The sequence below is a fragment of the Ornithodoros turicata genome, chromosome 1 (genome assembly GCF_037126465.1).
Source record: "Ornithodoros turicata isolate Travis chromosome 1, ASM3712646v1, whole genome shotgun sequence".
Taxonomy (NCBI): domain Eukaryota; kingdom Metazoa; phylum Arthropoda; class Arachnida; order Ixodida; family Argasidae; genus Ornithodoros; species Ornithodoros turicata.
In genome coordinates, this window is record NC_088201.1 from 161,308,384 (window position 1) to 161,326,348 (window position 17,965).

Consider the following 17,965-nt stretch of genomic DNA (forward strand, 5'->3'; position numbering starts at 1 on the left):
AGGGACCATCGTAATCCCCTCAAGACCGTGGCTTTCGGGAGCGACATTGTTCGTCCGTTAGCTTCGAGTGCAGTTCAACTCTACCAAATTGGTGGCGCTTGGTAGAGTTTTGATAGCACTTTGGGTAGCCGAACAGCTGCGCAAACTCGCTCCCACCTGAATGTTGTGCACAAACACAATCGCTCGCCCGCTGAGTGGTGTTACATTAAACGTCTTCACTATTACACATCCGTAATAATATAAACGTAAACACATGGGATAGATGACTACAACCGTTTTTTTTATCGTTGGTGTTCGCTCTATCGACTCGAGCAATTTGAGAATAGACAGAGTCGGGGACTCCAGGTGGGCGAAAGTGGCGCAGTGCGGCTGTCGTGGCGTCATCCACGTGTCAATGAACCCGCTATAATGGCGAATTCGGGAGGTCATTTCGGAGCAACTTTTTTTGCCAGATCCCTAGCAGTCACATTCGCTTGGTCACATTGAAGCAATCTCGCATATTCGCGTGGCACTTTCCGAGCACTCGGAATTTGCCAGATACGACTTTTCTTTTGCCCTGCCTCAAAACGATCGAGCAGCAGATTGCTCAACTATATCCGGTGTAGTCACATCCGCACTGCAACGGTGGCGAGTGCCCTCATTGGCCCGTACGTTGAAATTACGTGGTTTAGCAGACGACAGAACTCGAACACGAGCGACCGCGATGCCCGTAGTGTGGTCCAAGTAACTAAAACCGCTAGATTCCTAGCACTCATGTTCGGGTGACAACGGTTACGTGATTCAGCTCGGTCTCCGACCTAGCAATTTTCGAGCGCTAGGCCGTGTTGCCACGAAATAACCACCCGAATTTGCCATAAGATTCAAGCATCTAACGCTAGACGTGCTCGAGAGTAGAACTTCAGCGAGTCTCCTCCAGGTGCGAGTCGCTGGAGTTGATGAGGAACAAACTCTCAAACGGCATGACATGAATATTCCAACGCAGGCTGCGAGAATACTGCTGACATCATTTCTTGTGTTCTCATTTTACAGCGCTGTTTCCGGGAAGGGAAACTCTTCCCGAATGACATGAAGGTCGCTCTGGCTATGGTTCGCTGGTACCGCGACACATTCTTTTGACGTCTCGCAGGAAGAGAAGACAACAAGACTTATGGAACGAATAAAAATATTCTGCACTGCTTCCATGATGATCAGCACATGTCTTTTCCGACAATTGGCGCAAGGTAGAAGAAGTGTCCAACATGGAAATCCTAACGTGGAAAGGGGGGGGGATAAGTTTAATACAAAGTAAAAAAAAGAGAAGGCAGGAAATACAGCAAACCGGTAAGGGCATGTTAAGGGAGCTACCTCAGCACGTGAGCCGCCGGATCGTATTATGAATCAAATCGTATCCTATCATCAATATTCGCTTAAAGATTCCAAGAGCACGCAAAATATTAACGCTGTCGGTGAAGATTACGCCCTCACACGACTACGCCTAAAGGCCAGCCCCGCATGGTGAGTATTTCTGTGAATATCGCGCTGCGTAAAACTCTGCATGTTCACGCACTGTGAAAAGATACGCCTGTCAAACCGCATGGGGCGCCAATCCCGCTGCTCCGTGCACAGCGGTTTTCGCGTATGTGGTTTACGAAGTGTTGACAACATTCTGCTCTTCTTGCTGTTCCGTCCTGAAATGGTTGTTTGTGTGTGCGTTCCTTTGTAATGAATTTGTATTTGGTAAAAAGCTTCAAATATCGAACATGCTCTGATGCAGTGAATCATGCGCTAAGACCACACAGTAAATCATTTTACACCTTTTTTAAGCAGACGCTTGTCCCATGGCGCACTCCTATTTTTACACCATGAAATGTGGGTGTTTTCTGAAACACCCTTTAATTAGGTGTATTCCTCATAAAATACTCTTAAAGTTGGCGTTTAAAACAAGAACACCCTTAGAAGGGGAGTATTCTATTGAAAACACCCCCTAGGATGAAGCTTCCGCGGCAGCATGCCGAGCCATGCAGTCCGACGTTTTTGCTTGTACGGCAACAACTGCCTTGGACACGCACAGTTCCAGCCACAGGCACCCATCATGGTCCTAGCAACACTGTGAGTGAGTGAGTGAGCGAGCGAGCAAAACGACAAAAAAAAAAGAAGCAACACTGTGGGACAAGGGTAAGGGAAGATGTGAAGATCACAGCATCGTAACGCTGTCCGTGCTCGTGAAATGAGTGGCGTTCCGATGCTGCGATCTTCAGACGATGCCAGCAATGAGCCCGGGCACCCTCGGTAGCCTATATTGGCGTACCAGATTGATCATATATTGAAATACAGTTTGTTGATGGGGTACGTTCGTTAAGCGTAGTGTGGCTGAACTCGTCTGTAACGGTGCCCAGTCGAAAAAAAAATAATGGGTCCAATTGGACAATTTCCTATTGGTCAGGTACCAGTTGTGTTTCGCCACCTATTGTGCTGACCCACTGAAAACCAATTGGTGCACCCAATTGTGCGTCCAACTGGTGCTCCCCATTGTGTGCCCAACTGGTGCTCCCCATTGTGCGCCCAACTGGTGCACCCAATTGTGCGCCCAACTGGTACACCCCATTGTGCGCCCAACTGGTGCTCCCCATTGTGCGTCCAACTGGTGCTCCCCATTGTGCGTCCAACTGGTGCTCCCCATTGTGCGCCCAACTGGTGCACCCGTTCGAAGTTGCCGGAATTCTAGAATTAGCCAGTTGGTGTGACGGGAAACTGTCTATGATGTACCTAGCATGCAGCAACATCAAATGCAACTACATATTGAAAACAGAAGGATGATGCATATTTGTTGATAGTGTTTATTTATTTAATAAAATGCAAAATATAGACAGAAGTGGTAGAAAAGTGTACCGTGGTGCATCTTGCACGTATCACAGAACGTTTTCAATATATATATATATATATATATATACAAGGTTTCTCAGCTAAATGCGAACATATTTTTCTGAAATATATATATAACACTTCTCGCAAGATGAAGTCAACTGCAATATAGTATATGCTGAAGCAAACTCCTTAGGAAGGCACTAGGAAACTCCAAAGACAATGGCTTAATTAACTTTCAATAATTAACTGTTTAATTACGAAAGCTACGAACTTGTCCCAATGAGAACATCTCATCTCTTCGGTCACCTGATATCGGCGCTGTTTTCAGAACAAAAATCCGTTCGATAGATCATCCGCAAACATTTGTGAAGGGACACCATTTTTTTCTTTATTTTGTTCATCGCACATCTCTAGAGATTAGTCTTTCCTTCACCCCCGATGTGAGAGGATGAAAGAGCACACTATCGCGTCTTGCATCCCGGAAAAAGATTAAGTAAAAACAGAACACGCAACCCAAGATTGGCAGTTCGAATGCAGTCACCCGATACATTTGCTTTGTTTCTGCAAGTCAAAGCCCATCTTCCACGCATGAGGCAGCATTGCGCTATTTCCCGTCTCACATTTGGGATGAAGGAAAGACGTGGCTCGAAAGATGCGCAATGAACAAAATAAAGAAGAAAAAAAAATGTGTTCCTTCATGAATTTTTTGCGGACGATCTACCGAACGGATTTTTGTTCTAAAAACTGCTACGATATCAGGTGCCCGAAAGGAAGAGATGTTCTCATTGGGACAACTTCGTAGCTTTTATAATTAAACAGTTACTTATTGGAAGTTAATTAAGCCATCGCCTTTGGAGTTTGCTAGCGCCCTCCTAAGGAATTTGCTTTAGCATATACTATATTGCGATTGACTTCATCTCGCGAAAAGTGTTCTACATATATTTCAGAAAACTATGTTTGCATTTAGCTGGGACACCCTGTCTATATAAGAAATATTGATGACTAGTTGAGCACAGTAAAATATCGTAAGAGAACAATGTTGACTAGTGGAGTGTGTAATGGTATCTTGCATTGCACATATCCCAGATGATCTTGAGGACCTGAAAAAACATCCGCTCTTCAAATACTTGTAGATGTGATATTTCAGTTTTCAAAATTCTGCTTGAAGTGTACAAGAAAGACCTGCTCGCTTACATTCCTGCGTTCTCTTGTGTAGTTCCTTCTCCTCATTACAAAGGGGAATCAGTGTCCTTTGAGGTGCTGGAAAAATATCGAAGAAAATTAAAACCATAGGTGATGGATACACATTTAAAAGAGTCTCAATCATAAGAGCACCGCCTACACCACATTATTTGGCTAACATGTTTAATGTCTTCGCTAGCATGTATTATCGACTGCAACACAAGGGAAGCACTGGGAGAACGGAACAAGTTTGTCAAATGGCTGGCCATCGCGAACATGATACAACGTGGTGCTTTAAGCAACAGTCTTTCCCAGTGCCATGCAGTCACGTGTATTATTATTCCATTGCTTTCATTCCAATCAATGTGTGCCATGTTTGTTAAAGTGATTGCTAATGTGGACAATCACTGATCAGATGGCCAAGATTTAAATCGCCCACAGTAATCTCCAGAATAGGCTGGAACGATGTGTAGGTAACAAATATCCACCTAAGTCAGTGCCCGTTCAAACAGTGGGACGGCCACCCCTGTGACGTGAGTACGACAACCCTCATCGCTCTCCTCCAATTCCAGTTTCAGCCGCTAGGGTGTCGACCCTCTTGCTTCCCAGGCCAGCACCGTGTTCAAGTTAAGGTTGGACGAAGCTGTACATAGAACACTTTGAGGAATGTAAATCTAAATTTCATCTTCTGTCCAGAATGCATGTAGGACGAGCAAATGTAAAATGTTTCTGTAATTCCCATTTCCATGTAATCATGATTTTCTTTTCATAATGCAGCATTTTGCATGCCACAACATGCTGCCAGTGGACTTTACTGACTGTAAAAGACTAGTTGCCAGGAAATCAATCAGGAATAAAGCTCAGCTTACACCAATGTGTGGGTTCGTTTCCAACTGTACACGTACAACACACATTGCATATCTGTGCACGATATTTGTATGCTGGTCTCCCAGTGCATGTTTGATCATTGGCACGCAGGAGTGTATGATACCATACTATAAATAGTGGCAGGTTGTTACACAGAAACAATGGCCCATACCGCTTTGCTGTCTTCTCAAGGTCTGCGAGTTTTTCCACAATAAAGCGATTCAGGCCTTTCAGGGCAGACGGTAGGAGGCACTGGGGAACACCATTACGTTGAAGGCGTGTTTTGTAGCATTCTAATAGAAAGTTACCAAAAAGCACCATTAGCCATTGAGTTATCCATCTCATAAACACAAAGGTAACTTCTGATATGACATGAAAGTCTGTTTCATTTCCAGAACACCATTACCGAACCAAAAACAACAATATTATTCAATGTGTCTAGTAGGCATCACACAATGAAACACAAAAAGCAAAATGGAAGGCAGACACTATGTCCTTGTGTTACAGTGACTTTTCGTTCCAGAAGCCATGGTCCTCATTCCGTGCACTAATTCCGGATGCACCGGGGATACAGTTGTTTGAAAAATGAGAATTTTACGTGACTTTGGAGGCACATTTTGGCTTCCTTTGCTCATATAACTGATTTTTTTGGGAACTTTGCGACAGTTTTCAGCAAGGATTAGAAAGAAAATCAACCATACAGTCCTTTACAACGAAGTCCAAGGGGCAACGGAAAATATTCGTTGTAAAGGTGACTTCGTTAAAAAAGACCGTGGAGTGATATTGCAGTTCAAACTGACCGTAATAGTCGCGATGCAATAGTATGAGGGTAGGCTCAGGGAGAAACCTATCACGGATGTGTGAAAATGTCTGCCGCTCTAGCGGCAACCAAAGTCCACACGCAGAGTCGTAGGCCCTATTTTGGCATCAGTTTCCGCTATGACAACATATTTCTGGGAACGAGTTTGAATACAGACCTCGCGGACGTTACGGCTCGCGAAACCGGTGACCGGTGTCGTATTAGCGTAGACTCAGGAAGAAACCTATTACGCGTAAGAACAACCGAAGTCAAGTCCCCCACAGAGTCGCAGGCCCCTTTAAGTTTCCCTTTAAGTTTCGCTTTAGTTTCTACTATGACAATAAATTTCTGGGAACGCGTTCGAATACGAACCGCACGGAGGTTTGTTTATGCCACGCTTCGTGGAGCCGATGATCGGTGTCGCCACCGTCGCGGGCAATGCGGTTCTGCATGGCACCGTAGAGCCCGTTTATAAACTCATACGGCTCATGACATATGCAAGCTTATTTACTCATGTGTTTCTTCAGACTAAAAAAACTCTGTTACCCTATTTTGAACAAGTGAGTTCAAAGCACCACACTTTCGGTCAGTACACAGTCAGTACACATGGGATTCATAACAATGTTTTCCCATATTACTCTGTATACATCCACTTACCTCTCATCACGCTGACTTTCCAAGGCGTCAGTGGAGTTTTTGGAGCCCTGTCTGGAAACCGAGGGCACTGCTTGCCTATCGATACAAAAAAATATCAAACTGTTGTCAACTGGGAGCTGTAGTGTGGACATCTTAGAGACAGTGTGTGGGTGTGTATCACTGTGTCACATTTGTAAAGGGACAGTTGCATCCAGAAAACAAAAACTAAAGCGTTCCACATCGTTTGACACTGTACCTTCCCTGGTTTGCTTGCCAAAAAACGGCACATATTCAATAACAGAATTTGAGAGGCTCCACACTATTTTCGCAGCAGAGGAGGCACAGTGGCGAGAGTTTGTGTGACGTTCCTCCCACTCCCAGTCGCTTAGCCGTTTGCCTTCTTAGGAGGCACGCCCTCATTGGTTGTTGTCTGCGTGACACCTACAGAGAGGGAGGCACGGCACATACCCAGATTTGTCGTCTGCTCTGTGTTTTATCGAATCGTACGAGAACTATACCAGCAATTTGCATCAGGTTTTCAGAATTATTGTCGGTGATGAATGAGAAGTCAAAAGGCGCTTTCGACCAAGAAGGATGCGACTGGCCCTTTAAGCAGTAGGAATACATGTAGGAAAGTGTTGGGGATGTGATGCCTCACAAAGCCCACGAGACACAGGATCAATGGGGAGATGCTTACTCATAACTGGGGACTGCCTTTTTGGGACTTATTTTTCAGTAAAGTCGGGGGGTTAATATTGGGTTGTATGTTTTTCTCAAGATTAATGTGGCACTGAGTTGTATTCCCTCGTTTACTTTTCTTTCAAAATTTGGGTGCAAATGGGCTGTATTTTTAGTTTCACCCGTGCAATTTTACATCACTTGACGCCTGAGATATGCTCATCATGCAACTTTATGGAGTTGACCTGCAAAGGCGTTAATGTATGCGATGTTCCTCTACTGGTACCACAATTTGGTAGGAGACCTCCCTGGCATGTCATTAACTTGCCTCTCAGGTAACAGCCCAATTGAGAGTGTGCAAATGGTATTTCCTGCATCTTTCCCCATTTGGTCTTAAGTCCCACAACAGTTTGGGCACTTGACTTGGGCACTTGGGCTGGCTGCACTTGGCGGTGGTGGCTCAGGAGTGCCCTCTCTGGATGGCAGAAGCTCTAGTGCTGGAGCTTCAATGTTGGTAAGTTCCAGTTTCTTGACAGCATGAAGGGACTGTGCTGCGACCTGAAGGCCTATATAACAGATTACCTTTATTAAGTGTACCAGAGCTGCCAAAAATTTTGTTGGCCCCATACCTATATTTTCCCATTAATTTGCGATACAGGCTCTTATAATTGTTTTCTCAACACACACCAGTTCAGAACCAGCAGTTATAAAAGCGTGCTGAATGAGCACACAAGTATTCTCTGTAGCCACAATGAAATCAAAACGGCACTACGTAAAGGATGCTCACAGGCTCTTGAACATTTATGCAGAGAGTCAATCCAACCCTAAATCGAAAACCATTACAAACCGATATTTTTGGGTAGACTGGAACTGCACGGAACCGAAAATTGGTGGTGCCATTTTGGAGCTGTACTGTTAAAAAAGAAACTGCTAAAATGTAACAGTTCACGCTAGCTGACACTACATCCAGCTGTTGGGTCCGAAAAGGCAGTTGTGCCAGAACTTGTGTGGCTACAACACTCTGTGGTTGACTAATTCAGCAGTGCTCTGTTCCGTGGAGCTCTATTTCACCTGAACTTTAGCTTGTGAATAAGTGGCACTGCCGAAAGCTAGAGAAAAATAATTAGTTAGCATTTGCAAATGAACCTCTTTCAGACCAGCACGTGGCTGACATGTCAGAAGCTTATTTGCCTAGCTAACTAATTATATCTAAATCTTGAAATATGAGTGGGACGCTTCAGGCACCTTCATCACAGGAATAAGCAGCTTGATCGAGGACTGTTTCAGAGCAAAACTTGCCTCAGTCCTTATGAATTTTCCGGGTAATAATGCATTTCAATCCACAAATTCTCGCACAATGTACTCTCTCGCACGACTATACTGCATTAGATTATGGGCTTAAGGAGATGGGTCTGCTGGAAGATAAGGTACAGCTAGGAGATCGCGCTGTTTATGAACAAGCTAATAAAACTATAACCATAATAAAAACTAAATAAAAGATGGCCTTTACGCTGCACGAGATTTGTAGACCAAAACAAACTAATTACATGAAAAACGAAGCAAAAACACTAATATTCAACACATTTGTTTTAAGAAACAGTTCTCGATCAAGTTGTTCAATCTTGTGACAAAGCTGGCGGAAATGTCAGACTCAAAAATATTAGTTACTTAGAATATACAAATAAACTTTTAACAGGCCAGCACGTAGCTGGTGTATATGCAGAGTTCTCTGAAAAAGAAACGACATTCAGTAGAGCCACATGTTCACGAAATGTCCAGCAGGAGGACATTCATGGTACACCTGGGATTAAATGATGTTCTGATGACATAAACTATGCAATTTAAATAAAATACATTAACATGCTGTACCGTCCTGGTCATCAAGCCTACGCAGGATCTTCTCTTGCAGAGCTTTGTTGATCCTACGGAGGTTCCGAATTTCATTTTTCTTATCCTGAAGCCTGATCTGAAGGTCACGTATGATGCTTTCCTCTCTTATGGCCCTTTCTGAGCATGAAGTTCTGTCGTCCTCCCCAGCTAGCATCTTCGGCTGCTTTTTTTTGCTGCGCTTCGACGGTTCATGAGTTACTTCATTGAGCTGCTGCTTCCTCTTTTCTAATATGTGCAGCAGGTCCTTGTTTCTGTGCCCATCTTTACTCGGGCGGACAGGTGGCTGTAAAAGAAAAACCTATTGTGTTTTTCTTTTTTTGTAAATGCTGTGGAGCTACCTCTTGTTTTGTGTCTTCTTCACTTTCGCTTGTGTCTACGATGCAGCGGGCGCTCACTCTCTTCCGATTCACTTTAGCCGCCACGTCTTCTGCTGACTCTGTAAGGCATTCCGGAAACGATTATAGACTGAAATATAACCTGCAGAACGCAACGTTGCACTTGTGATAAATCGCCCCACACAAAGGTGGGAGATGTCAAACACGCGACAACCCACTTACGCCCGGTTGCAGCAACGAGATTTCAGACATGAACAGAGTTTAGAGTCCACAAAACTTGGTTTGAAACACTCAGATCTGTTCAGAAACGCTGGATTTCGAGCCTTGCCATTGCACTAGTCAAACTGAACCGTTAGTAGCACATCGTTGACGATTAATCGCGAGTTTAGAAACCATTAGTCTCTTCATGCTGAAGTCGGAGCTCGCGTTGGTGCAACACAGTGTAGACAGCGTTATTGTAAACGATAAACGATACTTGAGCATGCCACGAATATGGCGCATGTGGCGGTGGGCCGCGCCGAGAACGCTCGGTATGTCGGATTCAAGCAACCGAAATCCCACTCACCTCCTAACATCAATATACGCGCTCGGTAGTAGTCACAGCTGCCGTCCGTGTCGGTCCACTTCACGGAATAGAACGCCGATGGAGAGAAGTCCTATATATGCAGCGGCTGGAAACCCTCCATGTCTTCGACATTCACAACGGCATATTTTTTGTCGTCCTCATATCGGACATAACCGTGGGTGATCATGGCAACGCGCTTCTTTGTGTGTAGGTTGCCAAAACTTCGTGTACACGCAGTAAATACGATAACAGCAACTGACTACAATACAGAACCCCTACTACTGCTACTGCGTTCCCCGCGTCAAAACTAAGGAAAATTCGCGCGCGACGCCGGTCGAGTTGTGGCGCGCCTACAGTTTCGCAGAAACCGTTGAGCATAGAAACACACATAATAATAATGCAATCATAATAATGCTGGCTATTTTTTTTATTCGTGCTGTTGGCTGTCCCGTATCAGCTATGGTCGAACAACTATTAAAACGCGAAACATGGACATCATCATCATCATCTGCGTTGTTGTTGATATGTGTCAGTGGTATATGTGCCGTGTTGTGTTGTCTTTCCCGCGCTACTGCTAGCCGCTGGGATCTATTATACGCTGAAGGCGGGCCACGGTGAATCCTCCAGAAAAACGAAAAACGCGAGGACATTACAAGAGCTATCTGAGTACATCAGCGGAGTTCCAGCTCCCGAGATCCACTCGCCGCGCGCACCGGCAACAAGCAGTAAGTGAACTTCGTTTTCCTTTTTTTTTTCTTGATTGCATCTTTACCTTTACACTGTGTTATATAAAAGATTGCTCATGTTGTTTCAGGAGGACTCTCCGAAGACCGATATTGTTCCCGGTGGACCTGGGAGTGCACTACAGGCTTCTCTAGACTACGAATTTTCCTCTTCGCGCATTGTCGGCAGCACGATACCGGGGATGATTCGAACAAATTGACCTCTACAACAGACCCTGATGCCGTTGAAGAGCATTTCTTCAGCAACGAGCGAGACCTTGACGGCGAAAATTTCGATCCAGACGTTACGACGACCTCTACAACAGACACTGGTGCTGTGAAGAGCCGTTTTTCAGCTACGAGCGGGACCTTGACGACGAAAATTTCGATCCAGACTTTACGACGCTCCAAGAAGAACCTTCAAGTGCATCCCGTAGCGAGAACGATAATGAACACGTAAGCAGAAAACCACCTTACGCGTTATTGCGCAGGGGGCGCTGCTTTTTTTGTGTGTGAAAGATTACTTGTAAAATGCACCTGTTGTTACCCAGAAGCCCACTTTTCCTTACTGTGCTCTTGTGCTGCTGTTCTTCCTTTTCCAGGAAATAAGTTCACCACTTCGAAGTGATGACGAGGACTTCCTAAGTGATCCAGAGATGCAAGAGCACTGTAGGCTGAGTGGCAAGATATGCATGGGCACAATACAAGATGTGCATGAAAGCTGACGACAGTCTTACAACATTTTTGTTACAAAGTGCTCATTTTGCCAACATTATCATGTTGTTACGTACTTCGGTGAACAATATGACAGAGAAACACAGTAGAGAGTGGCAAATATTAGAGACACATACATGTGGAGCGTTTCATGGCTGTCATGCAGTCAGGTAGAAACTGTGGTGTTGTACGAGATGCTGCTGTAACCCAGTGCTCTAATTAAATGATATGGTCTGGCCATTCTATTGCTGTTTCAGCGTTGTGCAGCATACCACTGCCTTTGCCTAGTCTTACCAAAGCAACACTTTTTCGGTAATTGCTGAAAATGTGTGTTGTCTGACATTCGGACCACCTGTACTAGTGCTTCTATTTGTGTCGAAATGGAAATGGTGACCAACTTTCTGTGATAATAGACGACACGAACAAGTGTAGCTGCAACACTAATTGAAACGTGTAGCCTGTAATACTACATGCTTCTGGAGGAACCGGATGATGATGATGAATTGGAGGTTTTTGGCACAAAAGCGACTTAGACCATAGAGGGAGGAACCGCAACCGGTTGGCTCTGCTCCTGGGGCATGGTTGAGAGCAGCACATAAGTTAAACTTTAAAACAACAGGTACGCTATAGTGCTTGGTGGGGCTCATTGCAATATTCCTGTAATTGCTGCTTGGCAAGTGTTCAGAGTATTCACAAGTCCTGACACATGCTTACGGACTACGCAAGCAGTGTTTTTTTTTTTCTCACGTAGCAGTGATGGTGTTTTGATGTTGTATGACAGAAGGGCATGTGTAGTAGTAGGCGGAATCTGGGGAGTGCACGCCTTGGGAGGGGTTTGTGCACAACATTCGTTCCTCCTTTGCTTATTTGAGTGCATCTGCTTCATGACTAATCTTGGTAGTGGCATTTTGGATGTCGAGAAGTATTTTTGCATACGATTTCTTTTTGTTCTTACAGCTACCACAAGAACTACAAGGAGACCAGTCCACTCCTGGCAATGATTCGTTCTTCTATGATTTTTTTCAAGAACGCGTAAGTGAAAAAGTAGTTGTCTCAAGGGGAGATATCCTGCTTATGGTCTTCAAACATGCTTTGAAAAATAAATTATCCTTCACGGCACTGAAAACCATGATAGAAATGATAAATCGTTTCTTTGATCCCCTTTACTGCCACAGTCTCGCTACAAGATAACTCAATTGCTCAAGCACAGTGGAACTTCCATGACCTTCCGTTTCTTTTGTCCAGGATGCTTCACACCAATAAGCCAACTTGACACAAACTAATCTTTTCAGTGTCCAAACTGCCACTGTTCAGCTAACATGTCAACTTTCTCCAGTGTGCCATTTTTTTGTTATCTTGAACGCTGAATCGCAATTGCAAAAGCTCTTCAGCAACTGTGACCTTCTTGACCTGACGGAACCACTGCCAGAAAGGACCATGTTCTGCGACATTTGGGACGGACAGCTGTACCGTAAGTTTGTTACATCCACAGAAGGGTCTGGACAACGTATCAGTTTTTCACTCAATACAGATGGGGCACCTCTTTTCAAATGAAGTGGCTGTGCTATATGAACTGTTCAACTTATTGTTAATGAATTACCTCCTCATCAGAGGATGAACAAGCTGATCTTGGCAGCTCTGTGGTTTGGGAAGGAAAAGCCAGATATGGCACTCTTCCAAAGTGCCTTTGTTGATGACATGTACAGGCTAAGTACTGAGGGCTTCGATGCTGCGTACAAGGGGCAACCTCAAAATTTCAAAGCTTACTGTGTGTGTTACTGTGCGTTACCCCTGCAGAGGGTAACGCAGTTTAACGGTTACTTCGGGTGCAATTGGTGTTTACAAAAGGGAGAGTGGGTTGGGGGCTCCATGAAGTATCCTGTTCAGACCACTGAGCCTACTGCACGTACCGAACAACAGATGCTTGATGATATGGAATTCTCAGTAAAGGAATGAAAAAGCATCAATGGTGTCAAAACTGCCTCACCTTTGGTCAACCTTCGTCAGTTTCACATTGTGGAAAGCTTTGTACCGGATTATATGCACTGTATTCCGCTGGGGGATGGGCGTCAGTTTTTGGATGTATGGCTCGACTTGTCTAATTGTCCACATGCAATAGGTCGTGAACAAGGTTGACCAAAGGCTAATGGCATTACAACCTCCACGAGATGTCAGGCGCATGCAGAGGCCAACGAAAGAGCGCAGGTGGTGGAAAGCGAAAGAGCTGGAGAACTGGATACTATTTTACAGTGTCCCTGTACACTGGGCATGTTTAATAGAAGCCCTTCATATCATGCTGCAGGACAAAATAGCTGCCCCTGAACTTAGTGTTGCAGAAGCTCTTCTCGTTGAGTTCCATGTACGTGCCGAAATACTTTACGGGCCATCCTTTATGACCTACAACATGCACCAGCTCACACATATGGTGAACAGCATACGTCACTGGGGTCCACTCTGGGCCCACTCTGCATTTCCATTCGAGTCTGGGAATGGTATCCTTAAGGAGTCTGTGAAGGCTGCTAATGGAATTCCCCATCAAGTCTGCAGATTACTTCAGATGCAAGAAGTTGTCGATAAACTGAGTGGGCTCACTGTTACCCCAGAGTAGTTGAGTACTGCAGGTTCCTTGATAAACCAGAGACTCAAAAGAGCACCTGTTCGAGTGATGGCGTTCGATTTTTTGGAACTGGTCGTCCACATGTGCCATCAGATAGAAGAATTAGCGGCGGCACTGAGCTAGCAGCAAATTCCATGCAATACAGAAGAATGTGCCTGAATAGTTCGCTCTTAACCGACAGCAGCTATGCAGAGAAAAAGAGAACCAACAGCTCAGTAGTTCAGTTACGGGATATGTCATTTGCAAGATTGGATTCTCTGATTCATGCAACAGACTCAAAGGCTTATGTTATTGTTACGCGGCTTAAGTGTGCGCCCATCAAGTATCCAATAGTTACCCCAAGACATCTGCTGAGGGTTACGGGTGAAGAGCCTGACGCGTTTATTCTACCTGCAACAGATATCCGTACAGTCGCTGTCTACATGAAACTGCAGAGTACATATGTTGCAGCCGCACCAAGCTCGTTCACATAACATTTTTGTGTGCATGTGTAACATTTTGATGTTGTGTTAAACCAGTTCGAGTGGTCTGCGTCACCTTTGGGACTTCTTGTCATCAACAGGCCTCTCCACCCTGCTTTGATTAACGGACCCCTTATCATATCCATCATCATCTCTCATCACGTACAAGTGGCACTGGGGCAGCGCCCAGCCTGCTGGCCGGCATCAGCCCCATCTCATCATCGTACCTCTATTTGTGTGTGTGTGTGTGTGTGTGTGTGTGTGTGTGTGTATGATGCATGTGCTGTGAACATGTGCAAGCAGTGCAATGCATGCGAGTGTAAATTTTGACATGACGTCATTTGCATGTATACTGTACAATGACCACAAGAAAAATTAAAACTTTGTTGCTATAATTTGTGTCGTACTTCAATGTCTTACTTGCAGTGTAAGAGAAGGTCCAAAGAGCTTCCGATAATGAAATATCCGATAGTGAGAGGCTTCAAGATGACGAATGCGACATAAATAATGTCTGCCCTGCTCAGATATGTTATCGTCCGTGCACCTTCTTAGTTTCCAAACACATGCAATTCGTTCATTACTTCATATCTGGTATACTATTTCTTGAACTACAGGCCAAGCGCATTGTTCCTGATATGCACCTAGAATGATGGAGTACACGCTGCTAACCATTTAACTTTTGTCACAGTTTCCTGCTAGATAAAAACGACCCATTCACAAAACATTTATTCTTGAGTTAAGAATTGGTATGAACCATTGGCATTCTGAGATCTAGTTGGACATCCCATTGGCACCACAAAGTGTACCAATCCTCCATCCGTCCGTCCTTCCTTTGTGTTTTGTTTTGCTATGCGTTTTCCTTTTCTTTTTTTGGCTATAGTCGTGACGACGCCCACTTCTGTGTGGCCAACAACGGCGAGCCTATCCTGCCATCACCCCCCCCCCTCCCACCACCACCACCACCAATTGGATGTCCAATTGGCATGGCATTTCCCAATTGGTGCCTAAGAAACCAATTTGACTTTCCAATTGATTTACAAACAACCAACTGGATCTTCCAATTGCCATGGCATTTCCCAATTGGTGCCTAAGAAACCAATTTGACTTTCCAATTGGTTTACAAACAACCAACTGGATCTTCCAATTGGTTTACAAAGTGCAAACTGGACAACCCAACTGGCAGTGAAGGATCCAATTGGTCCCCATTTGTTTTCATGCTCTTCCAATTGAGTCCCATTGGGACCAATTCAATTTGCCAATTGGACCAGTTCATTATTTTTGACTGGGAAGGCCACCACTTTGTTTGCGGTGTCGCCGAGTAGGGCATGTTCGCAAACAATGTACCACGCGTGGTGCAAGGAATGTTGTACTTTCGGCCACGAGGCTATACACTGCATGGAGACATACGCGGCCAAGACCAGGAAGACCTTGGAAGGTGTGGACGGTGGTGACCAGATGGAGTGTGACGACGGTATGCACGATCTGGGTGCTGCAGCTGGAAGTGGCACAGATACCGCGCCGACAATTGCGAAAGTTCAGAAGATGGGGCAGTCACTAGGGAGTTGGAACCCAAAGGTTCAGAGGGGACAAGTCAGTCTCCTGACCATACGGATGCAATACCGACGACTGGTTCAAGTGTAGGGGGACGGGTTCAGGAGGAGGGGAGCCTGGGAACCACCGTTCAACAAGATCAAGAGTCATCCTCGTTTCAAGCCACACAGCAGTCGCAGGGACAGAATAAAGAAGCACAGGGCGAGCAACAACGTCAAGTTGCCGGAGGAAAGAGCGGAAGCGGTGCATCTGACGACGACTGCGAGCGTTCTTAGAGCGAGTCAGAATTGCCGGAACACAACGACCCAAAAGTAGACCCTCTGCAAAGCAAATGGAAGGGAGTGCGACGGCGTAGGAAGAGGTACACACCTTCACCACGGCTCCCAGCACCAGTAAGGAACAGGTCAGCGTCCTTGCGTGTCAAAGAGTGAATTATGCGTGCTCGACGTAATGTTAAGATTGCTACGCTGAATCTGAATAGTGTTGTGTCAGGGAAGCGGAAGCAGTGGTTAAAGGAGGTACTGTTCACGTCGGATATTGATATTTTATGTGTTCAAGAAACGAAAATATCTACATACGAGGATGAAAGAAACCTAGTGGAGGCTTTCCAACAGTGGTTTTGGATTCGACACGCGGCGGGATCACCCCATTGTGCAGGTACGGCAGTCCTGATACGCAAGTCATCAGCACTTCAGGTAATTGATTGTGAGCTTGACCAATGTGGACGTATAGTTGTTGTTGATATCTTCTGGCAAAATGAACTTTTGAGGGTTATATCGATTTATGCACCAAATGACTGTGCGGAAAGGAAGGTGTTCTTTGGGGATCTTCACCGTTTGCTAGATGTACCTTTTTCCGTGATTTGTGCTGGTGACTTTAATTGTGTTATGAAGCGGGATGACTGTACTTATCAACAGTATAGAAAAGACAACAGTGCTGATATGTTAAGAAAAATAACACGCGACTTTGACCTTCATGATGTTGCAGCCTTGCGCACAAGCCATCAGATCCAGTTTACGCATTGGCAGGGTTCATCCCACGCCAGATTAGATAGATTATACATTCCCGGGGTGCGACTCGAACAAACGAGTATGTATGAGATGCCAGTTTTGCTTTCCGCCAGCGTTGTTTTCCGACCATGATATGCTCTCCTTCAAGTTCACACGAAAGATAAACTTGCGTTGTGCATACGTGGGAATTAAACGAAGAAATACTAAAAGATGATATCTTCGTAACCAAAGTCAGGTTACCTGATAGAGCAGCTGAAGGCTAAACAAGTCAACGCCAAGCTGTTGGAAACATTTAAGGCAGAAGTGAAATTATTGGCAATAGAGAGATGCCAAGTCATAGCCTGGGAGAAGCGTCAGCAAGAAAAGGCTCTGCTCGACACTCTGAAAAGTTTGGTAGAGGAAGAGGAACAAAATCCAGGTGTCTTTCTTCATGATATTAGGGATGTGAAAGCGGAGATCATGCGCAGTTTGGAAAGAAAGCTACGAGGTGCTGCCATACGTAGCTGCGTCGAACTACTTGAAAGGGACGAAATCCCCACAAAGATTTTTCGCGCGCTCGAACGAGAGAGGGGGAGCTTAAATCGTGTTAACAGGATTCGGACGGAAAACAGTGTGGTTGACAACGAAGACGAAATATAAGCTATTTTTGAACAGTACTACAAGGATCTTGTCGATGAAAAGAAAGATTTGCTCTACCCCGATGCGAACTTCTTGAAACACATAAGAACAGTTGAAGAGTTGGAAGCGTCCACTGGAGCCATCAGCGTTTCAGATGTTCAACTGCCCATTGGAAAGCTAAATACCAACAAATCTCCAGGTCGGGACGGCCTAACCAGCTGGAATCCCTGCTGCAATCTTACAAGTGGACTTTAAGCAGGCCTACGCACTCGTTCCTATACTCAGTATTTTAACTAAGGTGTGAGCAACAGAGCTCTCTAAGTGGGTGTCGATCTGCTACAGGGACATTAATTCGGCGATAGCTATCAATGCTGTAATTGGAAACGAGATCAAGGTGAAAAGCGGCGTACGACAGGGATGTCCCATGTCTCCTGTGCTATTCGCATTGTACTTGGAGTCCTTTTATGTCAGAACAT